Genomic DNA, 19,598 nt, shown 5'->3' on the forward strand with positions numbered 1-19,598 from the left:
TAAAATAAAAAATCGTAATCAGTCAGTAAAAATAGTAATCGTTTAATCTGACTATATTCGCCAAAATATCATTGATTATGGTAATTCAATTTTTAAGTAATTAACTTCATTTTAATGTTATTTATAGCATTTAATGTTTAAATCCTCTAAATTTATTTATTATTAGTTAACAATACTTTCAAATTTAGGCAAATTTCTCTGGCATAATTCTGAAACTAAATCTAGCAGTATGATGACATACTATCAGGAAATTTAATGCACATATTTTTGTTTATGTATGCTGCTAAATAAATATAAAATACCTGAATTTATTTTAAAATATCATTAAATAGATTTATTTATTTCGTTTAGCTGCAAAATGTCTGCAAAAAAACTCGTTTTTTAATCCAGATCGGGCAGATTCTAATCTCAATCTTCAGTGGAGAAAACAGCTCCTATTATAGCTATAATAGTAATTCTTTCAGGATTTTATTATATAATGCCTCTGATGCAATTGACAAACTTTTGTGTTTACAAATGGTACTATAATTAATTTACTTCTCAGCGCAGCCAACACGCACTATGCGAATAGACTGGAATTTTCTCAAAACACACCTGGAAAATCTGGAAAAGTCGGAATTTCATTATATATATATATATATATATATATATATATGGATATGGTATGTGTGTGTGTGAGAGAGAGAACACGTTTTAATTCTAGTTTGCAGTACATACGGGATTCGGCGGCATTATGTGTCATTTTGGTGTTGGCGACGATTTTTAAAGTCGCGTCAAATGCTGTTCCGTATACTAGGATTTTACCTAGAACAGGGTTTCTTAAACTGTAGGTCACGACTCCCGTGTTGGTCGCGGGACCTGCAGTAGGATGTTGCCAAAATTTTAGCAGTTTTGATATTTCTTTAACTTAATATAATAATTTTACAGTTATCAAATATTTTTACACAATGTATCTGAAAATAAAAAAAAGCTAGACAATACAGACAAAGGGAAAAACGAAAACGTTTCGACGCATTCTTTTTATAATATAAACGTTCATTTTCCTTGCTTTGCACGTGAAGCTGTCATTTCGTTTGTTACATATTTAAAAATTTCACATCGTTCTATGTCTTAAAATTAGAAATTAAAGGGAATGACCTGAAACTGCAATAGTATATTACAGTACAAGTGAAAAAAATTGAGAGTTTCACTCACGCGTGTGTCTTATTTGCGCAATACTTATGGAGTCCCACAAAATTTGTGTAAATATTACGGGGTCCTGAGGTTTAAATGAAAGTTTATTGCAAGGTGGTAGTAGAAAGTTTTCCCTGCCATTTATATAACCGTACTTGCTACAATAAGATATCCCGCCTCTCCCGAGTAGCTAGTCAAATTATTTCGTTTGTCTAAAACTGAAGTGAAACTCATTTCAATTTAAATCTGACAGTTTTCGGAAGCGAAGTGTTTGTTTTAGACTAAAAAAATCACCAGCATTAATTGAAATGGTAACAAAGGATTCGAATTTGCAATGACCAATGCCTTTATCCCCACATCATCAAAGAATTATTTTTATCGCCAAAAAGAGGGTTCCGCAAAGAGGTAAAATTTAGTGCCAAATGTTAAATTTAACAAGAGTAACTGCCTTCTACAGTGAAAAAAAGGTAAAAACACTGAAGGACTTAATTTAGTAAATTTTTTTGTGTCAAAAAAGGGCCAGAATCAATTTTGTGAGGGGTTACATCATGAATTTTGACAAGCATCGACGTTTCCTTGATCAGTGGTTGTTAACAAGAGCAGAGTGAAAACGCTCGAACTTTATGTCGCCAAGTGCTTCGGGTCTGGGAGGGGGCCGAAATTTACAATTAGCAAACGGTGCAAATCCATCCAATGAAATTTTAGTGTAATTTTTAACTGATTTTTCTGATTGGCTAGAAAGGGCACATGACCGTTCGCCACTGACTTCGCGACGAAGTGCAAAAGCTTTACGGCTCATACTAAGGCTATACACATTTTCTCGTTTTAACGAAATCGTGACCTCTCGATATGGCTCGTACTAAGCAGACTCCCCGTAGCGAAGCGGTTCCACCGGATAAAGGTATGGATCCTGTTGCGGACACCTCGAATGCGACGGCCACTGATATGGACCAGGACAATGCTGGTCACGTTCTTACGGAGCTGGAAATTGCTACACTCCGACAAGAAATCGTTGAAGTAGAAAGGAGCATTACTACCTATTACGGAACCATCCGGTACTTATCGGCCAACAGACCAGTCACGGACACGGACTATCATTCGGACATTCTGAAAAAGGAGATAGAAAAGAAGAAGACTCTGCTGGATCAGCTGAGGGGTAAGTTGACTATTGCTCTTTCCCATGCAAGCATTACACAGCCAATCACACAACAGAAACGCAAACCACGTGATAATTCAGTCAGTGACGACGACACGGAAGGATTCAAAAAACCACACAAAACTGCTAAGGTACCCGTAAATGTTGCACCCAACAGTATACCCACCCAAAACAGCTACACAGCACTCTCGCAACCTGACACTCATTCCACCCAACCCACAACACAAACTAACAGCTCGCAAACACCAGATACAAGACTTCCCCAATATAGCACACCTACACCAATTATGGTTAAGCCGATAGATGGCGCCACACACAACCAGTGCATCAAGATACTCGCTACACTGACTAATGCTACATTTTACGCCAAAATAAGTGGAGAATATCTCAAGTTACTACCATCAACAACAGATGATCACAGACAACTCACCACAGACTTACAAAAACATAACATCGAACATTATATCATTACACCCAAGCACAAACGCCCAATTAAAGTAGTTATCCGAGGCTTACCCATTACCACTGACACACATGAAATTTCCACGGAACTCACACACCTCGGATACAATGTACACAAAGTAGTACAACTCACAAGATTCAAAACCAAACAACCCATGCCACTATTTCAGATACAACTCATGCCAACACCAAACATCGACAAAATCTACAGTGAAACACACCTAGGTATGTTCATTATCACAATTGAAAAATACATCAACAAAAACATTACACCACAATGCCACAACTGCCAACGCTTTAATCACTCATCAGACAATTGTTTCTTCTTACCTAGGTGTGTTAAATGCGCACAACAACATAAAACAACAGACTGCCCAACACAAGGTAAATTAGATAACCCCACATGCGCAAACTGCCAAAAAAATCATCCAGCTTCCTACCGCGGTTGCGAGAAATTCCCCAAAAACAGAAATACAAATAACTCACCAAAACACACTTTTACACAAAGCAATAGCACCCCAAATTTCACACAAGGCAGAACATACGCACAAGTCACTTCCAACAATACACAAGACACTAGAAACCAGACACCCAACACTACATCTAACGCGAACATTTTCACCGACATTTTCTCCACACTAAAAGAACTCAATAATATTTTCGGCCACAATAACATATTTAAATTCTTTTCTACTCTCAAAAATAACTTACACCAATTAAAAGCAGCAGATACACCCATGGGAAAACTATTAATTCTATTTACAATATGTGAGGAAGCCAACATCTTTAACTAAAAAAAAAAAAAAAAAAAAAAAACTCTTGAATTTATCGTTAACCTGTGATTAAAATACACCTGCTTGCATGAGACCCCTCAGCTCTATTTCCAAATTCCAACTTTTGCTCCCATTGGACATCACCACCCACATGACCTAAAGGTTTCAAGATTTCTCTCCGCCCATCGACGCCGCCCTCTATGCCTCAGCGCAGCGACTTTCAACCTAGGAGTTAGCCTCCGAATACTTCTCCCCAAGTGCAGGTATCGTCAAATTATCTTTCAACTGGACTGTATGTCATCTATTGCTTATCATTCACTCTGCCTACAGACCCATAATCACTCTGCCGAACAACTATGCTCACAAAGTTCGAAAAGTGACGCACCCTCGATCGGGATAGGACCCTTCCGTCCAGGCGCCCGTTGAAACGAACCTGCCGGTTCAAGGATGATACTAAGGCTATACTAAGGTTTCAAGGTTCTTTAATATACTAAGGTTAGGCCAGGAACGGAAAAAGCGTGCCATTGGTTGCTGGTAGTGACGTCACCCGGGAGACAGGACGCATCGGCCGACGCGTCTGCTACATGATTTTGGTAATGGAAAAAATGTAAACTAAAGCAAAATGATCATTTTATATGTGGTAGATACACCGGAAATACCGGGTATATACTTTCCGATTAAGTATTTTGTTAAAGAAAATGTTTATTTTATGCATAGAATTCGTACGAATGCTGAAAATAATTATAAACATTAAATTCTTTTCGTAAAGGGAAGCCTTAGAAAATGAAAAACGATATTTAAGTTAACTAAGGGAAATAAATATTGTAAAACAAGGTATTTTTCAATATTTTTTCGTAGTATTGTTTGCACTAAATAAATTTTGTTGAACAGAACACATGATGGCATAACTGCTAAGACCATGGTAAAAACATAATAAAAAAGTATTGTTCTATTTATTTTCATTGCTCATGCACTTTTTTTAATACAAATGAACTTTGACATTCCATGAGAAAGATATGATCGTGATTTTCAGTTTAATTTACATATCTCAAGCAAAAATATATATAAAAAGATTTGACTTAACAAATTCATATTTAAATACCATAAAATTGTACAAATTTCTTAATATCCGTCATTATACTTTTAAATAGTATACTTATCACATTCTTTTTAAAGTGAAAAGTCACTTCATACTGATTCACTTCAGATTTTAGCAGAAGTGCATATTTTTTCAGTATAATCTAAAAGTACTCTTATAACCCCTTACACTCCCAAGATTTCTATATAACATTTATCCTGACGTGATTATTTGCTATAGTAAATAATCTTCGATATCGGCATCCTATTCTTCCTTCCATACATTAAAAATGGAACAATTAAAATACATTTTCTTAGACATATACGCATAATAATAATAATAATAAACTTGCCATACATCTTAGTTTCAGCCCACCAGCAGCTGAGCGGTAAAGTCGCTGAACACTGGTAGTTCGGTCCGAATCCCGCGAACGGGCTGGCTGCATGGGCGTTTTCGTGGTTTTCCTCATGTGTAATGTGTATACGAGCCAGTTTACCTGAGAAAGTCCTCCAAGAAGGCATCACACCTATTACGCAGATAGCCCTAGTGTGCTTTGCCATAATTAAATACACCACCACATCTTAGTTTCAATTCAGCCTGTACACAAATTAAATATTTTTAATTACTAATGTATTTTTATCAGGTTGTTTCTTAAAATACTTTTGTTATACTCAAAATATGTGTTCAATATTAAATTATTTTTCTTTCTCTTATAATTAAAAACAAGTTATATGGAATCAAAATTAAAACATATGCAGCAGTTAAATAACACTGAAGAGTATCTACTTACTCTTTCGCTATTTGTATTCTAGCATTATACACAGATTTGTTTTCCTTCAGAGTCAGCTATGTGTAAGTTCACTTAGTTATATCAATTAAATTACATCAGACATATGCATCAGTTAAACAACATTGAAGGAAATATGTTGCTCGCTCATCGATGTTTGCATCATAGTGTGGTCGAGAAATTGTTCTTTCTTCTGAAGCATGTATCAGTTTACTTAGTTCTCAATGCTTAACCCAGACATTGCTTCAATACATAGAATTACTTTTGGGATGTAAAGAAAGTAACCAAAACATGTGAATTAACTTGGATAAGCGAATTTATCAACTAATCATTCAGGTAGTCACTATTGGTAAACACGACACTGAGATTAAATATCTCGCTATAAGTCTCCTTCATAAAAGGAAAATTATGATAAAATGAATAGCACATATTCTGGCATTTTCGATGTTGAAATTATCTGCTCTTTTGCAGCGAATAGTCCATAATTTACGATTACTTGGAAAACGATGGTATGTGATGCCTTGACTTTTAGTTTTCCTTCTATAATTCTGACACAACGCTATAACACAACTTGCCATTTCCGACTAGGTATAAAAGCAAATTAACAACACAAATCAAATGTATCCCAGATCAAATGCAACGAATGTAAACAAACGCCGAGAACTAACGACTGTCACCCACATGACGTCATGCGCAGGTGGCATAATTTTCTCCCTGCACTACGCATCGCTCTTGGGCCCCCCCTGCTAAGGTTTAGAGGAGCCTTAGCTCATACTAGACTTTAACTTTGTTGGATCTAGGTGCTATTCTTGCGATTATAAATTCTCTATATATTTTTCATTGTCTAATTTGATCTAATTTTCTAATTCTTTTTAAGATCTTTAATAGCTTTCTGTTTGATATATTTTTTGTATAATTTTCTAATTCTTTTTAAGATATTTAATCTTAAATATCTTTGTATTTTTGATTTTTTTTAATATAATTTTCTAATTCTTTTTAAGAATCTTTAATATTTTTGTATTTGATATATTTTTTATAAATTTTCTAATTCCTTTTTCAGATATTTTATCTTTGTATTTGATATATTTTTTTATATAATTTTCTAATTCTTTTTCAGATATTTAAGCTTTAATATCTTCGTACATAACTAACCTTACTAACATTTGTATATAAATACTAATTTTTCTTACTAACTATTAACATTTGTATATAATATTTTTGTAAATAATCTTTGTAATAAATACTTTTTTTCTTGCCATTAAAATTTTTGTATTGTAGTATATATATTGTAATTTACTTGTGTAATAAAAATAAAAATTTCTGAAATGGAGTCCGAGCCTTTCAGCTCCAGGTAATGTATATTTGCGTATTTATATTGTTTTATTTATTTTTTAGCACTTCACTCGGTTTGTCGGTACTACCAATGTCCCGGTTAAATCTTTGTTGATGAAAATTAAATTATCTGCATTAAGTTTTTCATAATAAACTGTAGTTAAATTCTTTTAATGTATTGCATCAGTCTATTCTATTGGTTATCTATTTAATTAAGTGTTAATATTTGTGTTTAATTTTTTACATCAGTAATTGTTACTTAACGAAAGTTCATCCACTCATTAGTATGTACATGATTATTAATTTTATTTTCATCGTATTTAAAAGTACAGTTGGCGTCGTTTGATTTGCGTAACGTTTGTCTAGAGCTATTTTGTTAACTATATATATCGTTGAGCATAGCAGCAGAATTCAATTAATTTACTATAAATATAACTATAAACGGATAAATCGATGCTTTCACAGTATATTAGGAAAAGGAAACAATTGGTTTAATCCTCTGTTTGAAACAACGCAGCAAATATAAAATTAGGGTGTGAAGTGCAGAATCGCCCACTTATTTGGCGCTTTTTACAAGAGTAAGAAAAACTGGATTTTTGTCAATTTCCTTTGACTTTTTTACATCAATGTGTACTTGAACAAAGGAAGATGCACATTGCCGATATTGTGCAATTCTCTGATGTTTTTTTAAGTGAAAATACGTCGATGTGTTACCGGATAGGGTAAATCATCTTTATATGTCACAAATTTCATTTACATGATCAGCGCAAACTGATGCAAAACGGTGATATACAATCTTTTCTAAATTTGAAAAACTGAGATTTTAGTTGGAAAATGAGCTAGACAAGTTAAGGTACTGCTAAAATGCAGCTTTGTATTAACAAAACACAGAATCACAATGAACAGTATTTCGATAGACTTGCTTTCGATCGAATTTCGGATCCTTTAAATTCGGTGATATCGGAAAAGCTGTGATAGAAGTGGCGGTACGCCTCAATGCCGTATAGGCTATCTATCTTGTCCGGAAAAGGTCTAATATTTTTTGCCGATTTGAATATTTTTTTTAAAGTTTGTTCAGCATATTGTGAATTTCAGAAATGTTGCATGAGTATATGAACACAAGATTCATGTAATGAGAAGTGCAGTGCATATGGATTGCTTTTGGAGCAAAAGCTTTAATCTGAGCTCCAATTCCCTTTTTTATCACGTTACCTGCTCCATCATAACTCATAGCTAATGTTGCTACCATCTAACCCGGATTTTGAAATTATTGAGATTATAGAATTATTATTGAGTGGACCTGTAATCTTAGCTAGTCTGAGAAAATGTAGGATGTCTTTCTTATCTAATATTTTTTGACTGTTCACAAATCATCTTGTACACCATCATAAAGTTTCCTTATTATTTGAAGTGACTTCATCAGTTATAATGGAATAAAAGTGAGCAATGGTATTGCTGTATGGGAAAAAAATTTCTTTACCTCTAGCACGCAAGGCTATTGGAAATTTTGAAGATAGGCCTTTTTTAAATATTTTTTTTATATAGCTGTTTACTTGAATTTTATGTGATTTATGTACGAAGAACAGGCTATTTGAGAATTAAAGGTAACACACAAAACATTAAAAGAATTCCCTTTGGGTGTAATATAAAATTTGAAATCTTTCAGCTTTTATTTTAATATTTTTAATTTTATAATTTTTTCTAAAGCACAAATGTGAATTACCCCAGAAGGGCTATTAGTTTCAAAATGGAATTTTGTGTCAAATCACTTTAAATGTCCGAAGCACTTTTCTAATTGTTGTCACCAAATATTATCACCCTGTATCATATTTCATGAAACTAAATAATGATAATTTGCATGAACATATGTATGTTTACGCATTGTTGAAAAACAATGTTGCCTATAGTCATTAAATTTTGGATAACATAGTCCTCCACCCGAACATATAGGCACTTGGAAGCCTGAATTTGGAATTAACATATTTTTATTATCTATTTTATACTTTGTAGAAATTTAACAAATTTTTGATTAAAAATCATAGTTTTAAAGTGAGCAGTGTAATTATTTTACATTTTGTAAAAATTTAACTAATTTTATATTGTAAACTGAAATTTAATAAAAGTAGTTAAATAAGAAATTAAAAGATCCAACTCAGTAAGTCAGAGCCGGAACAGCTAATGAAGGTTATGAGACTGTGATATTACTTTTGGTTTTGTGAAACGAAGGATTACTAGGATACTTTCAGATTGAAGTTCTGTAGAAACAAAAGTTTAAGTACCCTCCCCCTTTCTGAAGCTCTTTATTTGTTTATTGACTTTTGCTTATTAAAATGTCACTAAAGGAGATATGAGCAGAAAAACGTACATTCGGAGTTGCGATTCGTATGTTACGCTGTAAGAAAGAAACGTAGTGCCAGAGTGTCACTATGGTAAATAAATGTATTGAAAGTAAAAGTGTTATTTTCTGTAATGTGTGTGGTGTTATTTTATTGTGATATATAGCTATTCATGAGAAATAGAATAATTCAATTCAAGTGTGTTTGGTGAATTGAATTATTCTATTTCTCGTCAATAGCTATATATCGCAATAAAATAACACCACACACACATTACAGAAAATAACACTTTTACTTTCAATACATTTATTTTCCATGGCGACAGTCTAGCGCTAGCTTTCTTTCTTACAGAGTAACATATGATTCGCAACTCCGAATGTGTACAACAAGAATCAAGTTTATCGAAAATATATTTCAGCGGCGATTCTAGTGGCGCATGCGCTATTAGACAAGATTCTGCTCTGTCGCCAAGTATTTCTCAGCTAATACAAAACAAAGCCACTGTACTGAAGATAACACAGTTCAGTGAAAGAGTCTCTAAATGTCAATTACATTTAATGTTGCTGACGCAGACTCATTTTGCGTAGGATGCATATTCATAAATCGTTTCAGATGAACATACACTTGTTCGTGGTGATTAGAGAACCTTTCTTCTAGTAATGAAAAGGCTAATTTATAATTAGAGTCAACTATGGATATTGACTGAACAATACGATTAGCATCTCCTCTTAGCTCAGATTTTAAGTACTGTAATTTGACCACATCTGTTAAATTAGGATTTGAATCAACACTGGCTAAAAAATATCTTTAAGTGAAAGCTACTCGTGTAAGTTACCCGAAAACGTTGGCAAAATAATTTTGGATAATTTAACATTGACCTAAGCATTCGTGAAAACCAAAGGTTCCTATTCAATTTCTTTGGAAAGCTTAGCTAATTTACGATTTAATTCGACTTCTACATCTAAGACAATATCGTCAATCTCTTCTTTCTCTTTTACATAAGCATCAATACAATCAAAAGTCTTTAATCCGGACTTGTCAGGACTTCAGCGATTCCAGATTATCGGTTTTCCCGGATTATAGATCATCAGTTTAAATCTGGTAAAATGGCATGCATAAATTATAAAATTAAAAATATAAAACCGTAATTTATGAAATAAAGAGCAATTATGATCTAAAGGGTATCAAAATTTACAAAAAAATCTTAATATTTATTTGTTTACTTTATTAAACATTTCTTTCAACCCGCGCATGCGTAAAGCATACATTATGCATAGAAATTAGAAAATTGCAACCAGAAAACTATTTGATGTGTATTCGTGATATTTATAATGACGAGGAATTTGATTTAAATCATATCAAAGAGGGAGCAAATCGAGATGAAATACTACATTTAATAAGGAATTATAAGCCGATTAAAATAAAAACATCTGCCATGAAGATGAGGATAGTGCTGAGAGATCAATTTCCAGTTCATTGCACGCCGTGACGTCCCCCCCCCGCAGAGCAGCTTGAAATTGATAAACAGATTTTGGAATGGTTAGAGAAACAAAGGATATGCCTTTATCCATTTTTTGCAGCAATTCCACTTTTTGTTTGATGGACATCGAAACATGCTTTCCCTTTGTAGATTCTTTGCAGCTCCAGTATCGGAAATTGTGTTTGACATAATCGAAAGTTCCAACTTACTTTTATTAAATTGCTCTAATAGTCTAAAAGAAAATAATAAGCCGTATCCAATTAGAAGATTAAGGAACAACACAATCTGCAACATTAACTGAAATAGATTATTTTAGCTTAGCTTATACCGTCCGTTATACATTAAACGCGCATGCGTAAACGTATTATGCATATGCGTAAACGCATGCGCGGAAAATTTGTAGCTTTGAGGTCCGGATTATAGATCATTCCGGATTATGGATGTCCGGATTAAAGACTTTTGACTGCACTTTCTTCAATACATAACCCGAACAAAGAATCGAAATTGGAATTTATCTTTGTCTCGAACACTTTAAACTTATTCTTCAGCACTTCCAAATCACTTCTTTGGATATTTTTGTCGGCAACGTTTTGTTTTAACTTTGTTTTCAATGTATGTTTTTTCGCTGATATCTCCTTTAGTGACCTTTTAATTACCAAAAGTCAATAAACAAATAAAGAGCTTCAGAAAGAGGGATGGTACTTACTTTTTTGTTTCTACAGAACTTCAATCTGAAAGTATCCTATGTAATTCTTCATTTCACAAAACCGAAAGTAATATCACAGTCTCATAAACTTCATTAGCTGTTCCGGCTCTGACCGCCTAAACAATTAATTAAACAACGTTGAACAATTTAATTAATTGTAACAAATTGCCTCAGGCTCTTTTATAAGTATTAGTTTATGTTTTATAAAAATTTAGCAAATTTTTGATTAAGAAACATATTTTTAAGGCAAGCAGTGTAATTAATAAAACATTTGTATTTTAAGTGTGCAAGACAGTCTGTCTGAAATTGTAGCTTTTAAATACTTTTAGTCCAAAGTAGCATTAGCCCAAACATCTAATGATTGTCTGTAAATGAAAAAAATTGCCCGTTTGGACCTAATTTTTATCCTATAAAATCTGAGATTGTTTTCATTATTTATTTGAGGGGTACTGAACCCAAGGTTTGCATAACTTTTCAACCACAAGGTTTGTGCTTACATTATTTTCTTATTTTTTATAAAAAGTTTTAGAAAAGTATTTAAAATAAATGGATCTTATATCGAGTTAAAGAAAGTGCTTACAGATTGTATTTTTTAAATAAGCTACTTATCTTTAAGATAAATGCTATTATTTTTTTATGATGACAATAATAGGAAAATAAGGGGAATAAAGTCTCCTGAATATTTCTTTTTGCAGAGTTATTTATATTAAAATAAATTTCATAATCCTTAATTTTATTTGCATGAATTTCACATATTTCATAAAAAAACAGATGCATATTTGTATCCTATAAAATAATTTGTTAAAATTCTACAGGATATTTGAGTGGGCTTCCCAGACACTGTTATTTCATAAAATAACAAGCAAATATTTATATTGTATACATCAATGCCTTTAAAGATTACGTTATTTCATGTAATTGTAAGATACCTGTTTAAGTATTTATTCCATGCTAAAAGAAATTATTTGTAAATTAGGTGATATTAATTTCTTTAAAAGTAATTCATGGGTTCAGTGCAAATTGCATTTTATTTTATAGAAGAAATTTTGTTTCACAAACTTTTTGCATACACAAAGCTTTCGGTCGAAGGCTTCTTAGTATTTTTCGGTTTCGGCACGAAAATCGCCTACAGGTCGGCAGATAGTGTGGCTGGATACGAGGTTTTTATTTATGAACCTCGCGCTGTAACATCTTTCTCTATTGATTGCTATTTCCCTACTGCCAGTTGCCGCATTCATTCGAAACCATTTCGTATTTATCAAAATCTGACAAGAATATTCTGCGTGTCGTGATTTGGAAAGCCATCTTTCAATACGAAATAATCCGTAGATACACCTAGAAGATTAAAGGTGCCATTTAGTTGTTGAGTTATCGATGAAATGGTTTCATTTCATGGTTCTTGGACTATAGTTTAAGCCTAATTTTCTATCACGAATGAGGCCCACCAGCGGCCGAGCGGTGGAGTCGCCGAACGCTGGTAGTCGGTCCGAGGTTCGAATCCCAGGAACGGGCTGGGCGTTTTCGTGGTTTTCCCCATGTGTAACGTGTATACGAGCCAGTTTCCCTTAGAAAGTGCTCCACAAAGGCACAGGCAGATAGCCCTTGAGGCTTTGTCATAATCACACACAATCATGAATGATGCCTTTTCTTTGTCAAAATTTTATTGCAAATTTTTCATCTCTGGCAATTTCTAAATAGATAGATTCGACACACTTTTAAAAAGTTTAAAAATTATACCAGTATTTCAGTGGTAAATTAAAATTTAGAGCTATCTAAATTTATGTGCAGTCATAATTCACTTGCATTTAGAAGTATCTAAATTTATGTGATGTCAATTTATGATTTAAATGGATGTGTGTGCCAAGTTTGGTGCTTTTATGCATGTACTGTCACTGTGGTTTATTATGGTCTCGGTAATAAAATTGTACCTATTTTTGTTTATTATAGGAATGCGAAGCGCCCAAGAAGAGGATGTGAGCAAACAAGCCCTGTGGATGTGGAGGCTGAGAGGTAAGATACCAATTTTTTCTCTTGGCTTCTTTTTTTTTGTTATTGTTGCTTCTTTGTCTTTGAGTATGGTAGTAAAGTCATGCTGCGATAATGATGTTAATGTCACACTGCGACTTTTGTATAACTTCACAAAGTGACATAAATTTAATTGCTTTAAAGCAGCGGTTCTCAACCTTTTGACTAACACATACCATCTAAACAAAAATTTAAAAACCTTAGTACAACCAGTATAATTATTGTACATTTTATAATACTTATTCAGTTTCTCAATATAAATAGAAAAAATAAACGTTTTGCCATTTGCACAAGCTATTGGCTATCTGTATTAAATAGGCACACATAAAAAATATTAATTAAGAATTGGTTACCATTTTAATTATCAAAATTTAAGTTATATACTTAAATTTAGTGTAAAATTTGGGCCTGTTTAAGAGAGATCAATTTCTTTGTCTGGCCTTATTTCACTTAGCTTTAAGTGTGATCCACTTTTAATTTTATTCTGTATTTATTTTTCAAATAAAACATGGAAGAAAATCCTTGTTCACACAAATAGGTTGTGCGAAAAGGCAATAAAAATTTAGCTTTATTTGAAATGCCTTTAAATTCTTTTTTTCGGTGTAGCCAAAAGTTGTTATTTATGAAATCTTCAGTGGAAGTGCAATCACAGGAATTTTCTAACAATTGTTCTTTTTTTCTTCATAGAATTTTTGAACTTTGTTTCTTTGCCTACCACCTATTTTTTATCTTGTGTACCACCTGTTGAGAATTGCTGCTTTAAAGATCTGTGTGGGTGTCGCACAGTGTTACATTAGTTTAATCAGTATAATGTCGCAATAGCAGTATTTCAGACATCTCCTCCAGTAAAACTGATAACAGCAGAAAAGCGTTTTATTGATCCAGTAAGAAGTTACTCTTCCAGTTATTAAAATCTTACTGGAATCTTTGGAATTTTTTAATTATTGAATATAGTCATCACAATCATATCAGATTTCCTCAGTGATTATTGTTATATCTCATTGTATTGAAATTATATAACAGATGCGTTTATGATTCATTTACATTTTTATGTAAAACTTTGCTCTCATAAATTGCTATAAAACTATATGCTCATAGTTTTTGTGTATCACTTTTGTGTACTTGCGTGTATTGCTATAAAACATATGCTAATAGTTTTTGTGCAAATAAAACTTACATTTCTTCATTCAAATATTTAGTATAGCCAATAACTACAGTGAGCATAGTTATGTTAATGAAATTAAGCATATAAAACAATTTGTTTTCCAATAAATGTAAGAAAGTTTTAAATAGCAAATTTTCTAGTGTATAAGACGCACTTTTTTTCTTTGAAAATAAGTCGGGAAAAAAAGGAGGTGCATCTTGTATGTCGATACTCAGTTTTTGATTGCATTAATTTCTGGAAATTTCCTCTTTTTTTGGTGTTATGTGATTTTTTTTCTTGTTTCCTTGCGATGTGTGGGAATATTACAGTTACGGAGAGCTTAGTAAATGTGCATCTGGCATGAAAACTGCAATTTTTGCGAACGACTTTTAAGTGTGGGAAATTTCAACTGTTTGGTGTTTCTTAAGTTTGTTGGCAAATTATGGTTCAAAAACAACGTTGAAATTGCTGTAACAAAGCATGCAAGCTGGATGCAGGCTTCAAATTTTGAGGTTACACCATCAAGAAGAAGGGGAAGGCCTAACATTTGGAAAGTTTGTGAATGGGTCAAAGCATCTTGGGATGCTGTGAAAACAGAGGCAGAGGTTAAATCATGTATGAAGTGTGGCATTATTAATACACTGGATGGTACAGAGGACAATCTGTTGTATGAGGACTCGAATGCTGATTTAGGAGAGGTTTCAAGTGACTTTTCATTTAGCTATGGTGATGAGTGTTTAGGTTTTGATGAAGAAAATTAAAAGCTCTTCCCCAGATGAATTGTGGGTATAAAGTATTACTTTGTATTTATATTTAAAATACTGTAAATTCATTATAATGAAATGTGTATAAAAAAAGGGGGATGTGCCTTATGCGCCTGCAAATACGGTAATAAAGATATAAAAATATCCATTCACTTAAGAGAAACTTAAATTCATTTCCTGCAAAAATTTTAAAAGATCCTTTTAATATATTTAATGCAGCCTTTTCTTAATTAATAAGAAGTTAATATTGTTAATAACATATTTTATTTATATCGGCAATTCTGTCAATGTATACATGTTTTTCGAATGGCCTTTCATCGAATTTTACAAAATATGACTCGTATTCATAATATAAGTTTACAATGTCTCCTTCAGCCTCATGAAATTAAACAAAATATGCATTATTATTATAAAAAATTATAATGCTATTATATGCATTGAGATGAGCAGTGACTGGCAAGAGTTTTAAAGCTATTTATTAAATTTTAAATTACTTTAAAATTGAAAGAAAGCTCCAAATTTTTAAATAGGTACTAAACATTTTGATGATTGTTTGATTTACTATTTTGAAGCTTTATTATTTATCATTTATACTTTTATTATTTTTGAAACTCGGACGCTTCCAAACATATGAATTTATAATACTTACAATTCAGTAAAAACAAATACAAACTTAAAATTTTAGATTCTAAGCTGTCAAGACAGCTTCTGTACACAAAAGTACTCGCTGTTATACACTCATGTCCATAAATTAAGGATAATGCAAAATCAGGCAAAGGAAAAGTTAGAAGCAAAACAAATTTGACTTATTTGTAAAGCTTATTTATTAAACAAAAGGTAAAGAGCAAAAACAGATGCTATATGTTTGATATTATTAAAAAAATTAGCGATTTTTTTTCTCCCTGGAGCAAATTACCAAAAAAAAAAAAAAAAAAAAAAACTTATTTACAAAAAACCAATATTACATGGTTGGTTTGATTGTTAATACATTGTATGTCTCCCAGACGATGCAATACAGTCCGTACAACGCCTAGGCATCTGAGTATCAAATTATCGATCTGATCTTGGGGGGATATTACATCACTCAAAAAGCAATGCACTCCGAAGTTCCGGTAGACATGTAGAAGGAGGTTGACGGGCTGCAACTCGTCGGCCAAGCATGTCCCACACGTGTTCTACTGGTTCAAGTCTGGTGAGAATGCTGGCCAGTCTGTACGGGTGATATCCTCCGATTGAAGGCATTCGCTTACGATATTTGCACGGTGAGGACTGGCGTTGTCATCCATAAACAAATTGTGTGCCCATGGCACCCCGAAACAAATGTACATGTTGTTCCAGAATGACGTCCCGATAGATATGGCTTGTCATGATTCCAATTTGAACATGAAGGTCAGTTCTGGAACCCAGAATAATTCCACCCCAAACAAGCACTCCTACACCACCGTAACGGTGTCGTTCAATGATGCTTTCTTGGTGGTAACGAATACCTGGAGCTCTCCATATGAAAGTCCGGCGAGAATCAGACTGCAAGCTAAACCTGGACTCGTCGGAAAACATCACACAAGCCCACTGTTGAAATGTCCACAGTGCATGCTCTCTACTCCAGGCTAACCGCAGGCGACAGTGAGTTGCAGTAAGTGGAACGCATCTGACAGGTCTACGAACATATAAACCAATCTGCCCTAAGCGTCTGTACACGGTCTGCCTTGAAATTGTCGTACCAGTGGCTGAAGAGAGCTGATGAGGCAGGTCTCAGGCTGTGCTCCACCTGTTTGTTTTGGCAGTAACTGCCAAATACCGGTCCTTATTCGGCGCTGTAACTCTGGGGCAACCTGTGCTGTAACGTCTACTCACATTACCATCATCTGGGAATCGTTGCCAAAGCCTGGAGATGACACTCTGGGCAATTCCAAGTTTGTCTGATACTTCCAGTTGGGTACGCCCACATTCCAGACGGCCGATAATTCTACCACGTAAAAAATCATCCAAATGCATCCTTTGTCGGTTATTGCACTGAAATGCTTATAAAGCCCCTGCGAACTATTTGGTTATTGCACTGAAATGCTTATAAAGTGCCTGCGAACAATTTTACTTCTTTGCCTGTATTCGTTATATATCACTTTCTTACATTCTCGTCATTGTGAAGTACCATCGGTGTCATCTGGTTACTTCCTAAAATTTGCATATGATTCTTGAAGATGTGTGTAGTGATGTTACAGGTGATATTTTAGTATATTTTAGAGTTCGATTTCCGCGTGACTCCGAATTATCCTTAATTTATGGACATGAGTGTAGTAGCAACTTTGTTGCAGCATATTTTGGGTGCCCCCATGCTGCACAGACACTATACATTTACCACCCACCAACCTTTTTGAGATTAACTGTTATAGTAGCACCTTTCTTTTCAATTGTTGCAGGGAGATGAGTTTGCACTATCTCTAAAAAATACATTAAATGGAAAATTTACTTGTGAATTTTTAATTATAATTACTGCATATTTAAACAGAAAGTCAATTAATTAAAAACCATAACATTTTTGCGATGCAACTATCACACGGAGGACGAGTCCAAGGATTTTCAAGTTCTCTTTCCCTACGATCAGCTTCTTGAAAGAACTTTTCGGCTTGCAGCATATTTTGGGTGCCCCCATGATGCACAGACACTATGCATTTACAACCCCCGAACCTTTTTCGAGATTCGAACCCGAGTGCTTTGGTACGGCAGTCGGCCTGATCGAGCGGTAAAATATAATGTAAAAGAACAAAGCTTTACTTAATTCAGCTCAATTACTGACAAATGGATAGATAACAAACTAAGTAACAATACATCATAAAAATTAAATAGCAGAACAAATGAGGATTAAACATCATTTTAAGAATAAAAAAAAGTTAGACATTTTAAATAACATTTTAAACATTTGCGATCAGATAAAACTGCTATTTTATGTTGTCTTCTAATTCATTTAAAGTCTTCTTGACATAACAGGTTCATACACTAAATATATTACTCTTCCTTCATGCATTGGGATATCTTTCCAGATGCTAATATCTACCTGCTTTATTTCTTCTGGGATGGTCACATATGCATTTAGTAGCACTATGCACTATTCATGGAAGTCTGGTCTTATTTTATTCGATTTTTTGAATAATTAAGATTTGACTCAGGCTGAGAGCTACGGGTGCTGGGTGTGACTTAATTTGGCAGATTTCATATTATACGTAATGTAAGTTATCAAGATATTTTGTAAATGATGATGTACATAAAAATATATTTATAAATGTTGACTTATGTAAAATAACCTATGATAACTTCAGGGATTTAAATGCCCCCCTTTTTTTTTCACTTACCCAACTGTACTCTTCGGCTAGCGTGTCCGACATCACTTCAAAATATTTGTTACGTTTACTATTAATATGTTTACGTTAGTCTCCTTTAACATTAATATGTTTCAATTCATTGACCTAAATAAATAAATATATAAATAAAAATTGACTTTAATCTATAAATGCATAACCAACAAGATTTCTTATTCTATCATTTAAGAAAATTATTTCAACTTCACAGAACACTCAAGAAATCTAACTTTCCTCAAAATAAAATGCAAATGTAATGGAAACTTATTTATAAAATAATAACGTTTTCATTGCTTTGAGTTCCATATTTGTATTTTAGTACATTTTCTGCAGTTAGTTTTTATATAAAGAAAATAAGATAATACTGAAATAGAAAATTTCATTTAAGCAAAAACGTAACAGAAATTACTTTATAAAATGAAAATGTGTGCAAAAAGTAAACAAAATAAAAAAAAAAAAAAAAAAAAAACTATTAGGATTAATGTAAAATATTATTTTACAATACCACAGGAGCTATGTTGTTGAGAAACATTCTCTCTAAAAATTGAAGTTCTAATTCAGTTTTTAATTGGAATATATTTAATTCTGAATTTTTCGGTTGATTGCACAGTTAGGAGTTTTCAGCAACTCCACCTTTTCTTGCAATATTTGTAATCTACTTGATAAAGAATTTAAATTTTTTAAGATTAGATGTTGAAGTTCTGCGGAAGAGAAAAGGTCAGGGTATTACATATTTAATTCAGAAGTCAAACAACAAAAATCAGCGTTATATTTACAAAATTTTCACAGTGACTGTTTACTGTGAAAATTTTGTAAATATAACGCTGATTTTTGTTGTTTGACTTCTGAATTAGTATTTATTCGGCGTGTTATTGTGTCTTTATTACATAATTATTCTAAAAACCTGAAAACAGAACACTTTTAAAAAATTGACTATTGGCAAATTCAGAAAGTTACTGTTAAAAAATTTCTAGCTGCGGTAAGATAGATTTCCCACAAAGCAGGTTTAGGATTTGCTAGATTTGGCGA

General features: G+C 33.1%; 1 protein-coding gene and 1 long non-coding RNA gene across 12 annotated transcripts in view; one reads left to right on the top strand and one right to left on the bottom strand.

The window, feature by feature from the left end:
- Nucleotides 1–19,598, top strand: part of LOC146997006 (uncharacterized) — a 159,354-nt gene that overhangs the window by 48,461 nt on the left and 91,295 nt on the right. For 4 of the 8 annotated variants that reach the window (XM_085816421.1, XM_085816420.1, XM_085816422.1 and 1 more), the window contains one exon: nucleotides 13,231–13,293. The exons of 3 other annotated variants lie outside the window; for them this stretch is intronic. The gene's annotated coding sequence lies outside the window, so the exon portion shown is untranslated. Of the gene's footprint in view, nucleotides 1–6,505; nucleotides 6,781–13,230; nucleotides 13,294–19,598 lie in introns of those variants that run through there. One more of the 8 variants, XM_085816424.1, reaches the window with a different exon arrangement.
- LOC146997007 (uncharacterized) overlaps nucleotides 1–19,598 on the bottom strand; it is an 81,511-nt gene that overhangs the window by 38,371 nt on the left and 23,542 nt on the right. The window contains exon 4 of one of the 4 annotated variants that reach the window (XR_015041055.1): nucleotides 5,000–5,239. The exons of 2 other annotated variants lie outside the window; for them this stretch is intronic. This is a non-coding gene — a long non-coding RNA (uncharacterized LOC146997007). Of the gene's footprint in view, nucleotides 1–4,999; nucleotides 5,240–17,930; nucleotides 17,946–19,598 lie in introns of those variants that run through there. One more of the 4 variants, XR_015041057.1, reaches the window with a different exon arrangement.

This window comes from Stegodyphus dumicola, chromosome 5 (assembly GCF_044657685.1).
Source record: "Stegodyphus dumicola isolate Sdum_Otavi_A_Nest chromosome 5, ASM4465768v1".
NCBI lineage: Eukaryota > Metazoa > Arthropoda > Arachnida > Araneae > Eresidae > Stegodyphus > Stegodyphus dumicola.